Genomic DNA, 18967 nt, shown 5'->3' with positions numbered 1-18967 from the left:
TCTACCACAAAGGATAGAAAATGGCGCCTACTGCGTTTCTGGAATCAGCTGATGCAGTCGTCCGTGGTCGGCTCGGCAAATCCACTGGTCAGATCAAGTCCTCTGGGGGCCGTCTCGATCCAGGAAGCAAATGGCGGCAAATGGCGGCCGGGGCGCAGCTCCGACGTCCGAGCACCCACGAGAGGCTAGCTGGGTAGGGGCAACCACTTCTCCGTCCCCTCCTTAGTGCGCAGCCTGGCCCCGGACAAGCCAGGGAGCGCAGGCCCAGCCCCTTGGAGGAGTGGGGAGAGAGCGTGGGGCGAGGAGCGAGGGGAGGGGGAGAGCCCTAATCAGGGGCTGCCATCAGCGTTGACGATCGTCACAGAACTCGGGTCATCAGGTCAAAAAAAGATGTCATCTGTCTGGCCACCTGAGCGCTCCCCCCTCCTTTAACCTAGGGTCGTGGGGAGGGGGCGGCACGCCCCCTCCCCCCGCCCCCCCGAACCGGAAGCCTGCACAACGCCTTCCGGGTCAGGGGTCGGGCGCCAGCCAACCGGTGGTGCGGCGCGCACCCCCCGCGTCATCACTGGACGCCGGGAGGTCACGCCCCACCACCGGGAGACAAGGGGAGAGGGGGGGCCGCCGCGCCGCCATGCGGGCGGGGGGGCCGAGGGCCCCCCTTTTCATTTCTTCCCTACCACCCGTAGTATACTAATCATCGATGTGTCTTACTGCTCTGTGATCCTTAAAATTAATGATGACAATGTCCCCCCTTTTGTCCTTTGGTCGATTCCCCAGCCAGTCCAGACGCCTTACATGTAGGATTTCTCCATTGATATGTGGGGGTAGAGGTCTATTTTTACCTAGCCAATATATCACCTTATTTTTTAGCTGTTGATGGTTCTCTGTATTTCTCTCTAATAATACCGGGACCCCCGCCAAGACCACAATGTAAGGTGCAGCCTCGGGTGGGAGGTTTACTCTTCATCGCTTATTCGAGGGAAGGGGCCCAGAGACAGCTTTTTGCGAAATTCCCTGATTCTTGGCCTGACCTTCAGTTCTTTCCCCCTTATTAGTAATGGGGCTTTTGGCTATAAAATGCGGAATCAGAGTATTCTGAACTTGAGGAGGTATTGGGTCCTTATTATATGGTTTGGGAACTGGTCTCTGCCCTAATGAAGTATTGTGGCAGGTATCAATATGTCTAGGTGGGACTAAATCATTAATCAGCTCTGTATGCTTTGCCATCTCATTTTCTATGGACCCCAGCTGCATACCCATTCTTTTAACTCTCTCTATCAATGGCAAAATCATTGATTTAAACAACTGTTCCATATTCGCCATTAAATCATTCACAGAAAAGGAGGGTGAAAGATGCTGTTCGACCACGGTCTTAGGTGTAATTGATCGTGCATTCCTAGCTGGGCTTTGAGAAGTTTTTGATGTTTTAACACTTTTACTTTTGCCACCCTTACTGTCCCTCCCGCGCTTTCTCTTTTTTGAAGCAGGACCTAGATCTGTATCTCCGATAGTCATGCTATCTATTAATGGGGGCCTACTAATGATTATTCTATTAGTGGTTGCAAACGGTTCTACCTCTGAGGAAATGTGTAGTGATGTTTCTATAATTGTATCGTTTCTAGTTACCTTAGGAGAAAGTATTTGAGTTTGGTGGGTTTGCGCAGGATCCCCCGTACCTTGAGTACCATGAGGTTGGTCGTTTTCTACTCCTTGTCTTGGGGGGTTGACTGCTAATTTAATGGTGCTCAGAGATGACCGCTTCTTGTTCATAAGTTCCAGGGAGAGGCGTTTTTCCGTTAAGAGTATTTCCTTCTCTAGAACGGAAGCGGCCCTGGTGATAAAACCATCTAAAGTCCCCCTGACTGAACCCCCCACCAAGAAAGACCTTCCTATACTACTACGTGAACTCATGTTCCTTGTAAAACTTAGCGCAGTGGGGAAGGGAGAAAAACTGCAAGGGATATTAAAAAATACAGGGTTTTAAAAACATGTGCAGATTAAGCTGTACACAAATTAGAGCCTACTAGGAGACACCAGCTAATTACTGTAAACAATGTTCTTACTTCGAGTGCCCCAGGGCGAACGTTAGAGGGGTGGCCCGGCACAGCCCCGGAGGGCCACAGACGGCCCGCCCTTGTCCCGGGCTTCTCCCGGCGCGGCGCCGCGCGCGTCCTGCGATGCGGTAGGCGGGTCCGATCTTTAAGCACCACCGGGCGCTAAGGGGGCGTGTCCGATTGTGGTTGCAGGGGTTTGCGGGCACTGTAGTCTCCCCGCACAGCGGCCGCACGCACCTGTTGATTGTAGGCAGCGGCGGCGGGGGGGACAGCACACGGAGATCACCTCGGTCCCAGCAAAAAGGCAAGCAGCGTCAGTTCACCGTGAGTGAGTTCTCCTTCTCCTTCTCCTTAGCGTCGGTAAACAGGGCTCCTACGATATGGCGCAGTTCAGGGCTCCGATTCAAATAAGCCTATGAAAGGACGTCAGGGACAGAACGAGTGCAAATAGGTACAATAAGGGGTCCACTGCACTTATTTCTTTCCATTTGAAGCACTGAGTCTAAGTCGAAATATAAACTATCGGACTTCGAAGACTGCCGCCTGAGTCAGCCTCCAGGCACATGACCGGGTCTGCCACGGTTCCACGCGTTAGCTCGGGAAACAGCCTCGTGTGTAGTTGCCAATAATGACCTTGAATAATTATTGGACAGTATGTTGTAAAAAGCATTTTCCTTTAATTATTTTTTAATGTGGGTAATATGTGAGAGTCTATTACAGACATTTTGCAGACAAAAAGGTTTGTTTATGTTTCATGCAACATCCATAATAAACACTTCTCTTAGATCGATACAGGACCTCACATATGAGAAATGGGAGGGGTCACAGAGATTATTTGCAGTAATATTAGGGAGCTGCTGCTTTGTTATAATACTGAAAACACAAATCAATAATCCTGAATATTAGATGTAAACACATTTAGAATGTGGAGGAGTGTGCGTGTGCACTGCCTGTGACCCGGCCAAGGCGGCCATGAAAGAGCTGAAACTGGATCACAAAATCAAAGTTTTTCGAACAGGGGCCCCCAAAATACGTTTGGCCCAGGGCTCCTAAAATCCTAAAAACTAAAAACGTCCCTGTACATGTTGGGTAAAGGTGTCTGTATTTAGACTTGCCTCCTTTGCATATTTCATTATAGGTAACTCCTTTTAAAGAATAGTTACTGCATCCATCCTTGTGTAGAGCAGGTGCAACTTCTTAGAATGCGTGCCAGTTCACTGCCACACCTACAGTCTGAAGACATGAACGATCCGGATAATTAATCATTAGATGGCACATGGAGAGTACAGATCTTCTGGACGGTTTCTGAATTTATGAGAAGCGTGCACTGTCCTCGGCTATTCTGCTGTCCTCAGACTCGCTCAAGCAGAGACTGTAAAGAACAGAATGTGTGCCCCGGAAAAACCAGCAGTAAGATGCTGGCAGGCCAGAGTGGGGTCCTTGGAACAAGCATTCACATGGAGCTCATCCTTGTAATATTTTTTTGTTGCACAGATCTTTCAGTGTAGAGTAAATCTTTATAACAGCCTATTCGAGGCAATCATCAATAATCTTGAATATGGATTTGTGAGAAATATTACAGCACAGCCAGTGTTAATGGATAACTACGGTTCAGCCAAAACGAGTTTTATCAAACAAAAATTATTTAGACTTACAATTTGTATGTGTTTCTCAAAGCAAAGAAGAATGAATGAGTAGACCCTAGGTGCAAAGACAAACAAAAATCAAAGAAGAAGGAGTGAAGTAAAATGTGAACATAAACAGTGTGTTGGTTGCTTTACATCAAAAGACAGCAGTTTATATTCAGAACAGTTTAGGACACAGGGAATTAATCATTGTATCACAATTATGAAAACCAGTCTGTCTTTTTATGTGTCGACAGCTTTTTGACCCTTAGAAGAATACAAAGGTCTCATCAGGCCTTAAATTACCTGTGGTTGGCTGGGATTGGAAAGGATCTGATCTGCACGGTGGGGACGAGTAAGGAGTAGAAACAGTAATCAATCCTGGTTGGTGAAGGAGCTTCTAATATGGACTTGTAGGGGGCGGCAGTGCCCTTATTAGTTCCTTGGAAGAATTAGGAGTAGCTATAGTAGGCACTCTTCAATAGACACAAGGTCTTATAGAGTTAATATAGGATAGAAACTGGGATTGGCTATCATCAATATGTCAATGACCTTTAGGGAAAAATGTGCTCCTATTAGAACCACCGTGCCATTCTGTATGAGGCTGCTTTCGTGATTGGATAACAATCTGTGTGTCACTGCTTCAGGGCTATTTTTGCAGTTTTTTTTATATAGCATGAATTTGATCCAAAGGTATTGGAGCGCTTTACGTGAGCAGCAGTTACATTACACAAGGACACTTTAATTTTTTTGGGTAAGCACAAGAGATTAAAAGGGCAGATGTATCATCCCCATCATTTGCGATTTCCAAATAGCGATTTTTAAGGAATCGCTATTTGGGAATTGCAAATTGGGATGTATGTAGAAATTCGCTATTTTTTAGCGATTTCTTAAAATTCCTTAATTGCGATTAGTAAATTACTAATCGCAATTAAGGAATAATTTCCCATTTATTTCTATGGGCCAGGAGGCCCATAGGAATGAATGTGAAAATATTCGCAATTTGTGATTCTCAATTTGCTAATCGCAAATTGAGAATAATTTCAAGGGTGCAAGGGTGTCTTAAGGATACCCTGCTGCACCCCTGAAATTGACATGTGTGCGCATATGGCGCACATACATTCCCTAAGGGCATGTATGAGCGTCACATGGCACCTTTAGAATTTTCAAAAAGTGCATTTTTAAAAGAATTAGCAAATTACCACCAACTACAATTTGGTGGTAATTTGCGATTTCTTAGCCTAAATTTGCAAAACTTAAATGCTACATACATAGCATTTAAGGAATCGCAATTTGCGATTCCTTAAATGCTTGCACAAAATAAAGAAATCGCAAATTTTGCGATTCCTTAATTTTGCGGTGCGATTTTTTGATACATCGCATTTGCCGATTTTTTTGTCGCAAACGCTGCTTTTTTGTGAATCGCAGCGTTTGCGACCAAAAAAACGGATGATACATCTGCCCCCATGTGATTTGCCCAGAATCACAGAATGCTGATCCGATGCCGAGAATTGAATCTGGTTCCCCAGATCCAAAGTTGGCAGCTCTGGACATTATGCCACATCCTCTCCCCTTCCGGTGGGCCAAGGGCTCTCTAATGGACTATTACGCAAGACTGCAACGGCCTGACCTGGAATCATTTGCGCCGTTTAAACCTGGCAATCTTGGGATCCACTCACATGAACTCAAGTTGGTGAATGAGAATTCTCTAGCTCTCTGGCAAGGGTACCCGCCATGAGCAGACTTCGTCCTTGTGACGGTTTTGGTCTGGTGGGCGAATACTACTGGAAATCTTTGTAGTGTACACATGGGCATTGAGGGATTCAAAAAAACATGAGGAGACAAGAAGATCACAGGCATTCTGGCCAGTCACAGTGAGGAGCCGATGTATATGGTAACCAGGGGAGACAACTTCTGATAACCCCAGACAACAGGCTGAACAGAAACATATTTATCTCTTTAGACCAATAGTTCTTAACCTTTAGGTTACAGTAAATCCCCATTTAAGAATTATTGCACTCAGGGGAAACCCCACTGAATAATTATTGGGATATAGAGACCCCCACTGAGTCATTACTGGAAGGCAAAGACCTTGGCCATAACAATTTAAAACATTTGAACCACGAAACAATACAAAAAAATATAGAAACAAGCATTCATTCCCACCCCAATAATATGAAATATTCTATGCTATTCCCAAATAATTATAAAAAATCAAAATTTTAATTTTAATGGGGAGTTTGGTGCTTGTCTAAATCCAATTGAGGCCACCCATCATCCATACCTTATTCTGTTTGATAAACCTGCACTGCACCTATTAATCATGGTAAGGATACCATCCTAGGGCCCCATTTACAATAGAATGGGGCAGGGCAGTGCCGCAAACAATGTTGTAGCGCCGCGCTGAGCTATTCTAAAGTTGCAGGAATGCGCCATACAACAATACTGTTTATTTCTGTACTGACCCCTGGCAGCACTTTTGCACTGCCGGAGTATCACTTTTTTTTACACTTTACGTGGCTTTTCATGACCTTGTGAATATGTGCTCCTTCCATGCAGAACACTGCATGAAAGGGGCATTCCATGGGTGTTGCCATGGTCGTTCCCATGCAACACCCATGGAATCTGAGGCATTCCAAGATTTACGAGGAATCGTAAACCTTGGAATTTGTCAGTTTCTAACATTTGTCAGATTCTAACACCACCCCTAGGGTGGTGTTAGGAAGGTGCAATGAGGAGAAATATTCTTATTTTGCCTCGTTTTCCCTGAAGCACACATAGAAGGAGGAAATCAACTCCATTGATTGATTTTGTGCAGAAAGGTGTCCCTTCCTGCACAAAATCAATCATCCCAGCAATGCAGGCACCCTTGCAACACTGAGCAAGGGTGCCTTCATTGGTGCTAGGCTGCTTTTTAAGCGCCGGCACAGGGGTCAGTATAGGAATGTATCGTATTCTTGTAAATACGACGCATTACTACACTTGTAGAATGATGCAGCGCGGCACTACAAAATTGCTTGAGGCACCGAGCTGTGCCATTCTATAGATTCATATACATGTGTATACTAACTTGTAAATGAGGCCCTTCATTTTTAGCCTTCAATTTCAAATTCCATCACATTTCTAGCTTTTTAATTTTTAATTTTACATTTCATTTTGATTCTTTATTAATATACAATGTATTACTATATTAATCATATTTAATTTTTTAAGCAGTCACATACCCCCTAAACAGGCATCTGGAACCCCAGGGCCTTTAGTTAAGTTAACTTTAGTCAAGCATTTCACTGTGCACTTCAAGTATGTGATTATGTGTGCACCTGTAACTTCTGAATACATGTAAAATGTGAATAAATGAATTCATGATTAGATAAGCAATATACTTTCAATACATACAGTATAACTTGAAACAAGTGTAAATGTGAATGAAAATTACAAGTCGTTATGTTTAGCTAAACATTAGTGATAGATCTGGCATCGTTAGTGAGTATTTTTGACTGTATGCTGGGCTTCGTTTTTGCTGGTTTTGGTACTCTGGGCACTTTACCACTGCTGATTAGTGCTAAAGTGCAAATGCTCCCTGTGTACATTCTGATTGTGATTGGTTATCCATGATTGACATATTTGATTTACTGGTAAGTCTCTAGTAAAGTGCACTGTGTGTGCCCAGGGCCAGTAAATGAATGCTATAATGTGGGCCTGCAGCACTGATTGTGCCACCCATATGAGTAGTCCTGTAACCATGTCATAGACCTGCCTCTGCAATGTCTGTGAGTGCAATTTTAAACTGCCATGTCGACCAGGCAAGTGCACCCACCTGCCAGTGCCAACTTTCCCTTTAAAAAGGTAGGCCCATGGGCAGGTTTCAGTGTACGTGAAAGGTTGGGCATGAGCTGGTTTGTTTTACATGTCCTGATAGGGAAATACTGCCAAATCTGTTTTTCACTATTGCAAGGACTATCTCTCCCATAGGTTATCATTGGAGCTGCCCTGTCACATCTTAATAAGTGTAACTTTCAATTGGGAAGAGATAGAGATTTGGAAGGAGTTTAAGCTCCTTGAGCTCAGAATTTAAAAATCCTTCTGTGAAGGTGGTTTTTAAATTGTGTGCTTGAAAATGCCACATTTAGAAAGTGGGCATTTTCTTGTTTTTCCGTTCTGAGTCTCTGACTGCCTATGGAATCAATGTCTGGTTTAGACTGACAGGGGTAGTTTTGGGCATTCAATCTAGACAATTACATAAAGGGAGCTGAGGTGTGCCCTGCATATCTTGAAGGCCCATCAATAGCCTGATGGGTCTCCCTGAGATAGAGTGGTGGGAGGAGTTGCCACTGACACCTGAATAGGGCTGGGCCTGTCCTCTTACAATGCTGTCTCTACCCCGTTGGAGTGTGTCTGGAGCCAAGGCAGGGCAATGCAGGAACTTGTGAGCTACAAAGATGTTTCTGTAGTATGCCTACTTCAAAAGCCAAAAAGGGTATAAGTAATGGACCTATAACCTCACCTTTTTAGAACACGTCGGAGGACTCTGTCAAGAAGAAGAGCACAAGAGGAGTCAGGAGGAGCACTACCCATTTGCTGAGTGTTGCTTTGCTAGGTTGGCCTGCAGTGTTGGCCTCTGTCTGTGGGAATTGAAAGAACTGGACTTAGCTTTCTTGAATCCTGCTGTTACAAAATTCTCGAAGGGATTGTTTGCGCTTGCCTCCTTTTTGAAGTCTCAGGGCCATGAAAGACTTCAACTGCAACATCCCTGAACTCCAGTGCTGGGAGTTCTGACCTGCCAAGTGGTACCAATTCCAGTACCGGACCCTGGGAGGTGGTTCTGCTACTTTAAGACTTGAGAATCCATGAATCGTCCTTTCAGCACCATTGTTCCCACTGCAAGCTTGTTGTGCAGTGGAAAAACCAATGCATTGCCGTGGTGCGGCTGAATTATTTACACAGCGCCTGTTTGGAGCCTGCAGAACCACCACAGCCTTGAGCCGCTGACGTTCGTGATCCCCGCTCTGACTTCAACGCAGGCCCTGCTGTGCGGCTGAAGGCATCAACGCAGCACATGTCTGCGGCTGTGTAAATCGAAGCAGTACCTGTTTAGCTGCCGCATCGACCAGTAGCGCGTGTATTTTCCTGTGAGCCAAGTCTGCATCGATGCTGGGCTTCAGTAGGGAACAGAGGCTGTGTGTCCAGAGAACCTACGCAGCACCTCCCCTCACGGTTAGAAACTGACGCATCACCTCCTCTTGCAGTAAGGAACCGATGCATCGCCGCCCCTTAGGGTAAGGAACCCAGGCATAATTTTGATTTTCCAGCACCTCACTTCCACTGCGCCTGTTTTCGTCTTTGATTTTGATGCATTCTAGGTACATTACAGGTACTTTGTGCTAAAAAGTGACACTTCCATGGTTTTATATGAACTGAACAGTTTCAACCTTTCTAAAGTGATATCTTGTTTTATGCATGTTTTGTATTGTTTTGATGAATAAATATTGGCTATTTTCCTAAACTGGTTTGGTGTAATTTCGTGGTGTTTTCACTGTGTTAACTGTATGTGTGCACAAATGCTTTACACATTGCCTCTGTAGTTTTGCCTGACTGCTCTATGCCATGCTACCAGAGGGTGAGTACAGGCAAACGTAGGTGGGTACTTTACTCAGCCTGCCTGACTAGAGTGAGGGTTCCTGCTTGTACAAGGTGCAAACTGACTGACAATCAGAAACCCCATTTCTACCAGTTAGTATACACATGTATATGAATCTCTAGTTTCTGCAGTGGATACACCTCAATAATGTGTTTAAATGCTTCACTTCACATTAATAAATCTAAGACACACAAGATGTATAGTGTCAATTACATGTAAATATTGCGCTATTGTGACGTGTAAGGGCAAAGGCTCTATTGCGCTACTCCACTGCTGCAGAGGATTAACTTGGAAAATTAACAAGACTGCCTGTACAGCCCTAGGCACATACAGGCACATGCATCAAAGCCTTTTGCGATCGCAAATGGTGCGATTTGCAAAAATCGTCCGTTTCCGATTGAAAAATTAGCTTTTGCGATGCATCAAGGGTCAAGGCACTCGCAATTTGAGAATTCGCAATTAATTGCGAGTTCTCAAATTGCGATTGCATTTAAGGAATCGCATTTTGCGATTCCTTAAATGCAATGCATGAAAGTAAAAAAATCTGCGATTTCGCTATTTGGGGGAGCAAATTACCATCAAGTTGAACTTCATGGTAATTTGCAAAAACTTTGAAAAATGCACTTTTGTGCTGAAGTTTCATGTTGCACACACACATGCCCTTAGGACATGAGTGTGCGCAACATATGTGCACGGATCAATTTCAGGGGGTGCAACAGGGTGTCCTTTTGACACCCTGGCACCCTTGAAATTGCATTCTCAATTTGCGATTCTCTAATTGAGATTCGCAAATTGAGAATGTCTTCCCATTCATTCCTATGGGCCTCTAGGCCAATAGGAATCAATGGGCAGGTATTACTTAATTGCGACTCGCAATTTGTGAGCGCAATTAAGGAATGTTTGGAAACGCTATTTTTTAAGCGATTTCTACATGCATAGGCTTTTGCGATTCCTTAATTGTGATTCCTTAAAAATCACAATTAAGGAATTGCAAAAGCCAACAATGATGCATGTGCCTGATAGAGAGAAAACATGCACCTACCTTTAATTGTGTGGCAATATCAGGCCCTGGCAAAATGTGGAGAAGTCCATGAAAGCTTTATTTGAGCTTGCGATGCATGGCACTTGGGAAGGGCTGATATTGAAATAATGGGGACATGGCGTGTGCTCTAACATGCAGGGAGTGCATGGCAGAACTGCAAATGACTCACTTGCATTCACGGATTGTCGCTCCTCCATCAACTCAATTGGGATCTGAGCATTCTGAAAAACATTTGTCTCTCCCATTTCTTAAATTGTCCTGCCACCACAATGGTTTTTTGAAGGTCCTGCAGCAATTCATTTAAACAATTACCCCGAATCCATAGATACAGAGAGCAGACTTGGAAATAGCGATCTGTAATTAATAAAGAAAACACAGACAAAAGAGAACACTCATAGGGGTCCATTAGGATGGCGGACGGACAAAGTCCGTCCACCATCCTCATCCTATCGGGGTCAGGTACCGTCCGCCACAAGGGCAGAGGAACCGTGCCCCCAATTAGGATGCACCCGCCACAGTGGCGGGTGCATCCTGCATTTTTAACATTGCGGCGGACGGTGCTTAAAGCAATGTGAAAAATGCTTGTTGTGCGTTTCACGGCACAACATGACAGGCACCGCGCGGTGCCTGCCATGTTGTGCTGTGAAACGCAGGGGGGTACCATAGGTATCCCCCATGTGCACCCCCCACACCCCTTCACCCTGGGGGCCCGCAACAGGCCCCCAAAGCAGGATCCGTATGCCGCCACGGAAAGGCATTCCTCCCAGGCCATCCTAATATGGCTGGTGGTGTCTGATAGACACCGCCACCATATCAGGGCTTTTCCGCCACGTTCGCAAGGCGAACGTGGCGGAAAAGCGGCGGATTGTCTTCCCCTCCTCCACGGTCCCCCCTCGCCATTCTAATATGGCGGGGGAAGAAAGGTGGCGGACGGGAAAGGATGGCGGACGGATCGCCACTGCCTGCATGGCGATCCGTCCGCCATCCTAATGGACCCCTAAGTGTGTGAATTCGATAGCGCTCAGTGAAAAATCCAGAGATGAAAGATTTAGCATTGTACGTTTGTGTTCTCACACTCTCCATTTCCAAGGTTAAGATGTTTTTCATTAGAATGCTGTGTTCTGGACATGAACTATAATGCATTCATAACTGCATCATTATTTAATTATTTTTTCTACTTTGTGCTTCACCAAAAAGGTCAGTGGCGTCGTCAACCCCCCGCTTAATCACCTGGGGTGGGGTGGTGTTACCTAGTCCTAGTGGTTCAAAAACAGTAGCCAGCAAACCCCCTGTTACTCATCTTGCCAGAGTTGACACTGACAGACAGCATTGGTTCAGATTGCTCATTACGGTGTAGCTTGATGCACCGCTGCATCACTGGGGTTTCAGTACACAGGCCAATTCCTCTTGCTGGTGATGGGCCACTTTCGTACTACAACTCCAGAGGGCATTTTCAAAAGTGTGTGATCAGGGCCGGACTGGCAGTAGTGGGCACAGGGTGTTTCCCCCGTGGGCCGGAAGGGTGGGGCTGGTTTGGGACCCCTGGGGGTTGGTTTTGCTACAGGTGGCTGGTTCTGCAGCGGCGCTGCAATATCAGCCGACTGTACGAAAGCGGCAGCGGGTGTGGTGCTTCCCACTCGCACCCTCTTCCCTCCCCCTTGGTGGCCAGTCGAGCTGATTGCCACCAGGTCTGGTTTCAGTTCCCAATCTGGCCGTGTATGTGACACAGAGCGCAGTGATATAACACATCCATTCGCTGGAGCCTCTGCCAATGCAATAGCAACTCAGCAGCTTAGAACTATTTGTCACAGTGACTATTTGGTTGTTTCGCACTATTATATAACAGCACACTCAACCCTAAGGGCATTGGACCTGCTCTTCATGGGCTTAGGTTAAACAAAGTCTGGTTTAATATTTTCCTTCTTTTAGGCACAGGGAGGCTCCGGTACTTGAACCTGGTTCCCCAGCTCCAAAGTTGGCAGTTCTGGTCATTAGGCCACATTTACCTCTTTCCTCTATGTTTTTCTCTTAACTAGGAATGCAGAACACGTGTATCAGTATTTAGCACCACTGGGTAAGAAGTGACTTAATATCTACTCTGACCTTTTGAGGGCAATGTTTAGTTCTACCTTTGCATTTAGATCCGTGTAGGTGATCCTGGTGAAATTCTTTGATTCCAGTTAAAATCCTTCCTGTGCTTGCTCTGTGGCAGATGGTGAATCTGTTCAAGGCAACTATATACAACGGATCTTTCTTACTTCCAGTGACACCTGTAATCTACGCAATTAATTTTAGTGCCAACACAAAAATAGGTATTTGCAATTGTTAGAGAATAGTATCCCTCTTTCTCTATCTCTCTTCCCCTAACCTTTTCAGTTGTCTATTTTCTGGGACCATTTCAAGAGCTCTCATGTTTCCAGGTTCATGTGTGAGCACCTTGTCCAGTTCATAATTATCTTTACATTCTGGGACTTAGAAGTTCTGGATTTATAATGGGAGGACGAGGACTACAAATCCCAGAATTGAAAGCAATTACCGGGACTTGAAGTAAAAATTGCACAAAGCACGGGGAAACTTGAACCCTCCCTCTCGGTAGCTCTTTCCTGCATGCACTCCCCTTTCTTTTTCTGCTCCATCCTTCCATCCTGTTCTTTTTCTCTGCTCTTAGATTTCTGTCCTCCTAGCTCTATACATCTTTCTCTTTGTTCATTCACTCTCCCCTTCTCTATTTACTCTTGGCTGCAACCGCAGTCAGTGGTGTAAGCAAAGGCCCAGCCACACGCACGGTCAACTGTATGTTATGTTATGTTATCTTATGTTAAAAAATATTTGTTGAGCGCACTGCCACCGATTGGTTTCCTGGCGCTAAGATAGACAGAGAACTGAACCTGGGAACGTGAATAAGATGGGATTGGTGATACGCTTGTCTGAAGAGCCATTGTAGTGTAGTTCCTATCTTCCCAATAGGCTCTGCGCATTGGAATAATACCTACAGCAGTAAAGGCCTAGGCCAGACGTTAACTAGGTCTACTACTGTCGATACTAGACTTCAGTTTTGGGTTTGCCAGCGTAGCTCAGAGTTCGCTAGAAACTTTCTCGAATGTTCAGGAAAGAATTAACTCCCCTGATTAGACAAGAAGGGATTTAGTTTCTGACAACCATAGAACATGACAACTTTGCTCTCCCCTAATCAAGAGTCAATCTCAAGAGTCGTGTGAGCACAAGGCAATTATTTTACTCAGTCAGTACGTGCATTCTTAGTCTCATCAGATTGTAGAGAAAAGGAAGAGACGGGCGTGTTCAATAAAATGGTGTTATTTATTGATCAGTCTCTTTTCTCGTACAAGAGAAATGGATCGATATTATTGCAATACTTATAGTTAAGTAAAGTGCATACATTAAAAGCAATAGTATAAAATAATACTGTAAAAACATTGATATGGTTTCTGAGCCATATGATGTTTAAAATGATTAAAATATATTTACATACACATATACATTTGACTAAACGTGCTCAACTGGTGTTTCTAAATGCGCCTACCCCGTGTACCTGACCTAAGTCTAATGCGTGGGCGGGAATAGAAAGTTACAGTTTAAGTTAAGTTTGTTTTTGCCAAGTGAATAACTAAAGAATTCTCTGTGAGGGGTTATTCAGTTCTGTACCTGGAAGTTAGGATGAATGAGGAATGGTATCTCTTTCTCTGCTCTCGATATTCCAGGCTGCCTGCGAGGGCTGCCCGAAAGCGCCGGTGCTGGGTCTCTCGGCAGGAGATAGCAGCGCGTCTCTCAGCGCGTCAGGAAGGCGGGGCTGCTGCCAGCGGGGTCTGCTCTGCTCTCGGCTTCGGCAAGTGTGGCTGCTCCGTCTTGTCACCACGCGTGTGTTTGCATAGGGCAAGATCGGCAATATTTATACCTTAAAGGTGCCGAGATTGACGTAAGGATGGACATAGATACGTCAATAAAGATGTCATACGACTTGCTCGTTAGCACATTCTTTACTAAAGTTCTCTGTGAAATCAAAACAATGGCCGCACGGATTTTCCAGGTTGTCATAGGTTTGATTTGTTATGAGAACGTCGTATGCCTTATCAGGGGCTGGAGGAATGTCGCTTGTCTAATTAGATCTCAAGCGTTATGACCTAATCAGATAACACGTTCCTGTGCCGTAGTGTGACTGCGTCAGATAACGGTATCTGCATCATGGGGGCTTTTCTTGCCTCATGGGCTGACTGTTAGTTAACTTGATAGTTAGTTTAACCAGAATAGGGTCAGGAATAGGGGGATCGATTCAGAACCTATAGGAATACATGACACCCACTCCACGCTAACTATGGTCATATTTACTAATCTATGCATAGTATAACATAGTACAACATACTATAGAGTATAGTGTATACCTTACCACCCCAAAATACATAAATGCATTTTGAAATTTTCAAATATACTGAAAAATTGCAGTCATATATATTGTATGCACTCAAGCTATGAATTAAACGCTAAAGTAAACACGCATTTGTATTCATTATTGCTTATTTGGTTTCTGAGAAATACACATGAAATGGCTCTTAATATGGCTATACAGAAAGGAAGTTCGAGACCATTTCATCACATAATAAAATATTTGTGAACATACCAGCGGGCAACTAAAGTTTATAAAGTATCTAAAAATAGAAATCTTAGTTCTCTAGGAATAGTTTCTTACTTTAAGCAGAAGATAAGTGTCCCGAAAATTTTGTAAAAAATAATTTGGGGCTGCTAAAAAATTGCTGTCCGTGAACTGGTGGGAAAAATTGTTCATGTGACTTTATTTTTAAAGTTGAAGGCCGAATTCAAGGAACGCCGTGTGCGAGCTTGCTCAAAAGTCTCTATTTCTGTTCTGGAGAGAACATCATATCATTAAGGCTTTCGAAAAAACTGTCAACAGCTTCATGGGAAAGTTCCACTAAGTCGGAAATAGGTGTAACCATGCATTCGTGTGCATGATTGTCTCCATTGACATTCTGATTCGCATTGCTGACAGAAGGTCGTACCTGTTCGATGCTGCTTTCATCTTGAACTTCACTACTCTTCAATCGTAGTGGTGAAGATTCCACGAATGCCGTCATCAGGATAGGCAGCCTTTGAGGGCAGCACAAAGCGTGAACCTTGGTAGGAACCAACAATGTATCTGCATCCACTGGCGCATCCGATTGTAGCGTCAGACAGGTCTCTAACACGCATTCTTCTCCGCATAGCAGACACCTCAATACAGGTAAAACACACCTTTGCCACATTGGTCGAAATGATAGAAACCAAGTCATGTTCAGGTCTCTAAGCCGGGAGAGTCCCAGGATTTTTGATATCCGGTCCCGGTATCCAATGGCTAGGATTGTATCTTCCATTGTCGCGAGAGTTTGGTCTGTGACATGGGTTGCCATAACGAAAAATAAGGACTAAGAATAGGATTCCTGCAATTAGTCCCAGGATCAGGGGAAGTCCGCCAAAAATCGAATGGACGAAATCTGGAAAAATACCCAGTATGGCTTTGAATGGTGTTAATGCCATCGAAAATACTGTCTTAAATACCTTTGAGACCCCAGTGGTATCAGAAATATTTAAGATTTCGCTCAGGATTTCCGCGAAATGTACGGGGGAATTAGTTGATAATAATGTATGTATCTCTGCAGTCGTCCTTGCGACTTGTAGATCATACGTTTCTTTTGATGACGTGAGCCTTGTAGGCGTCTGAAGAAGCACTGTTTTCATTCTGCTTAAAGTGTCTATTCGAATAGAAGTAATTTTCAAATTGGGCCATGCCCTTGCCTCCCTGTCTGGAAAGGAGCTGGGGAACAAAGAACGTCCACAGCACTTGACCTTCGCAGTCGTAGTGACTAGATAAGGAGTCCCGGGCATAAGACTACAACATCTGCGGTCTACAATAAGAATGTAACTCCCATTATAGAGTCTTTGAAAGAATGGTTCTATTTCAGTTGCAGGTGCGCCTTGCTGGTAACATGAAAGGTTGTATGAATTCCCTTCACAGGCTCCATGCAAACTAATTCCGTTACACAGAAGCGTGCCGCTTAGTGACATAGCACAATTGTTGCCACTAAGAAACACTTTCTGTCCTTTATTACTGACACATGCATGTGAATAGGGCAGGTTCCAAGTTGTTTTAAGGTACCCCTTTCCCAATTTCTCGTACATGCCAGCCTGTATATATTTTTGGCAGTATTGAAACCTGAAGGTTGAGATTGGAATATTTATGATTCCGTGTATTATCCATTCACTGACAGGTCGTTCTGACATTGTCATTGGTAATCTTTCTAGTTTTTCAATGCTCAAGATTGTATAATCAGCACCCTTTTGTGCCATACCGATTTGTCTATCAGTAAGGTTAAAGATTTGGAATAGTGACGTTGTGTTGATTAAACGCCAAGGCACATAGCCTGAACGCAGATTTTGTAACATTCCAGCCAAGCTGTACAATAGAACGCAATTGTGACTGACCATGTTGTAATAACAGTAAGTCTTGCGATAATATATCGATTGCTGAAGACACAATGCTGTCCAATGAAAAAATTCTGGAGGACAGAGTCATTAACCCATTGTTCACTACAGAAAGTGATTTTTCCAAATTGATACGGTCAATTTCCCGTATTCTCTCTGCTGTTTCAATTTGAGTAACCTTCCAGGCCTCATTGTATGCTGCATATACAGAGGCTGCTATGAAACGCTTTTGACGCTGTTTGCGTGGTCCCATTATGAAATCACGCAAGTCAGCACCATCAGTAAGTAAAGTTAGGTGTTGCTTAATTTCAGGCAGTGTGGAAGTTTGTAGCCATTGAAGGCATAATTTGCCCACACTGTAGGTTGTTATTATCCCTGGGTGATGTCTTTGGGGATATCTAGGGTCTGGCCTGGTCATTTTGAACCCCTGTGTTTTATTCAGGAATCTGTCTTGACAGTTATTTGTATCTGTGGGCCAGATCAACCATTGTTTCCAATCAGGATGTGTTCTGTTTTGGTTTAATATATGGTTTACGTCTATCTCTTCATCTGTATCAGAGCTATTGCTAAACATTGTTGGCTTTGGAATAGACGGTTTAATTAAATCTTTGATTTTGGCTAAGCCAAGACAGGTGGTTTGTTGAACAGTGTCATTTAAAAATATCATTTGTTCTGGGATCATGCAGGCTCTAAACAAAGCTTCTTTACCCTGTACTTGCCAATCTTTTGTACCCCAAACACTTTTCAATTCAACATTTTTGTCCCAATAATCAAATCCAAAAGTATTCATTTTTTCGAAGAATGAATCTGAATATATCAATTTTGTGTTGGTTATCATGGTTTTGGTTCCTGTCTTGTTTGACAATTTAAAATAAAATGTTTCAGCATTACTTGTGTTAAAACCTGAAAAATATGAATATTTGTCGTAAACGGTTCTTGAGCTCCCTTTTGGAGGCGTAGCACAATGTTCCCATTGATTATAATTTAAAACATTTCTAGGTTGTGCAGATCTATGTAAACAGTGATTACCATAGTGGTTATAGCAATACATACTATCATAATTTGTAGAACCTTGCAAATAATCATGTTTGGTAAATTTAGCAGACATTACTAAATCAGACATCATATTATTAATGCTTTCGAAGTCCCAATCATCAGCAAATGAGTTCGGTTTTGCAAAGTCACTCAAGGAGATCTTAATTTGGTGTGGATATTTCAGGATCTCGACCGGACCATAAATTTCATAGTCAGTGTTGTCCCAGGCTACCCCACCAGGTATCGGATTGGCTGTGAAGTTGGCTGAAGAAAGTTCTCTTTTCTCGACGTGTGAAGATGTGTGTGGTTTGAGGACCAAGTTGATGTTCTGACTTGCTGTGTCCATTTTAGCATATTTTCCCTCAATGAAGCGTCCCAAAGTTAATACCATGATGAGCCAAAGTATGAGGATAAATGCACCAAAACCCACCCAAAATTCAATCCATGGAGAAATCAGATATGTTTCTTTCAGTTGTTTCAAAAGTTCCTTAGCTTTGTCTTTAAAGGATTTTGATGATGGCTGTGTCTTTGATTCACTGAGGCTTTCAGAGGAATCATTGAAGTTGATGAAGTAGCCGGATGCAGTTCTGTCAATTGTTCCAATTGCTTCAGGATTTTAGTTTCTTGCATTTTCACTTGGTACTTCATTATAGATTGGTGTGTCTCTGCTAAATGTTTTTATTTGGGTTTTCAGAGGTCTGAGTTCTATTGCATTGTTGCATAGTCCTTGTTGTTCTTCTGTAGGCGTTTCGAATGTGATGAGCCTCTTCGTTAGGACCTCTGTACTGGTAGCAAACCTTGGTGTTCTGCTACTTATTGGGAGTCCACTTGGCCTACTGTTTGTTATCGGCCACATGTTGTGGTTTTACCAGGTCGATGGATACAACTCGGTTCTCCTTTTTTCCAGCAAGTGGCGGTAGTACAACTGATCTTGTCCCGTTGACAGACAAGACAGGAACTGCTTTTCTGTAAGAAGGCCCAAATTCCTTCTTTACCGCGATCTTCTCCCTGACTAGATCCCCGACTTTTGGAATCCAGACAGGTCTTGCTGGGACAGGTGGTGATTCTTCAGTGGTTGTTGGCT

This window comes from Lissotriton helveticus, chromosome 3_1 (assembly GCF_964261635.1).
Source record: "Lissotriton helveticus chromosome 3_1, aLisHel1.1, whole genome shotgun sequence".
NCBI classification, from domain to species: domain Eukaryota; kingdom Metazoa; phylum Chordata; class Amphibia; order Caudata; family Salamandridae; genus Lissotriton; species Lissotriton helveticus.
The sequence above is the reverse complement of the archived record's forward strand: the minus strand, read 5'-3'. Positions refer to the sequence as shown.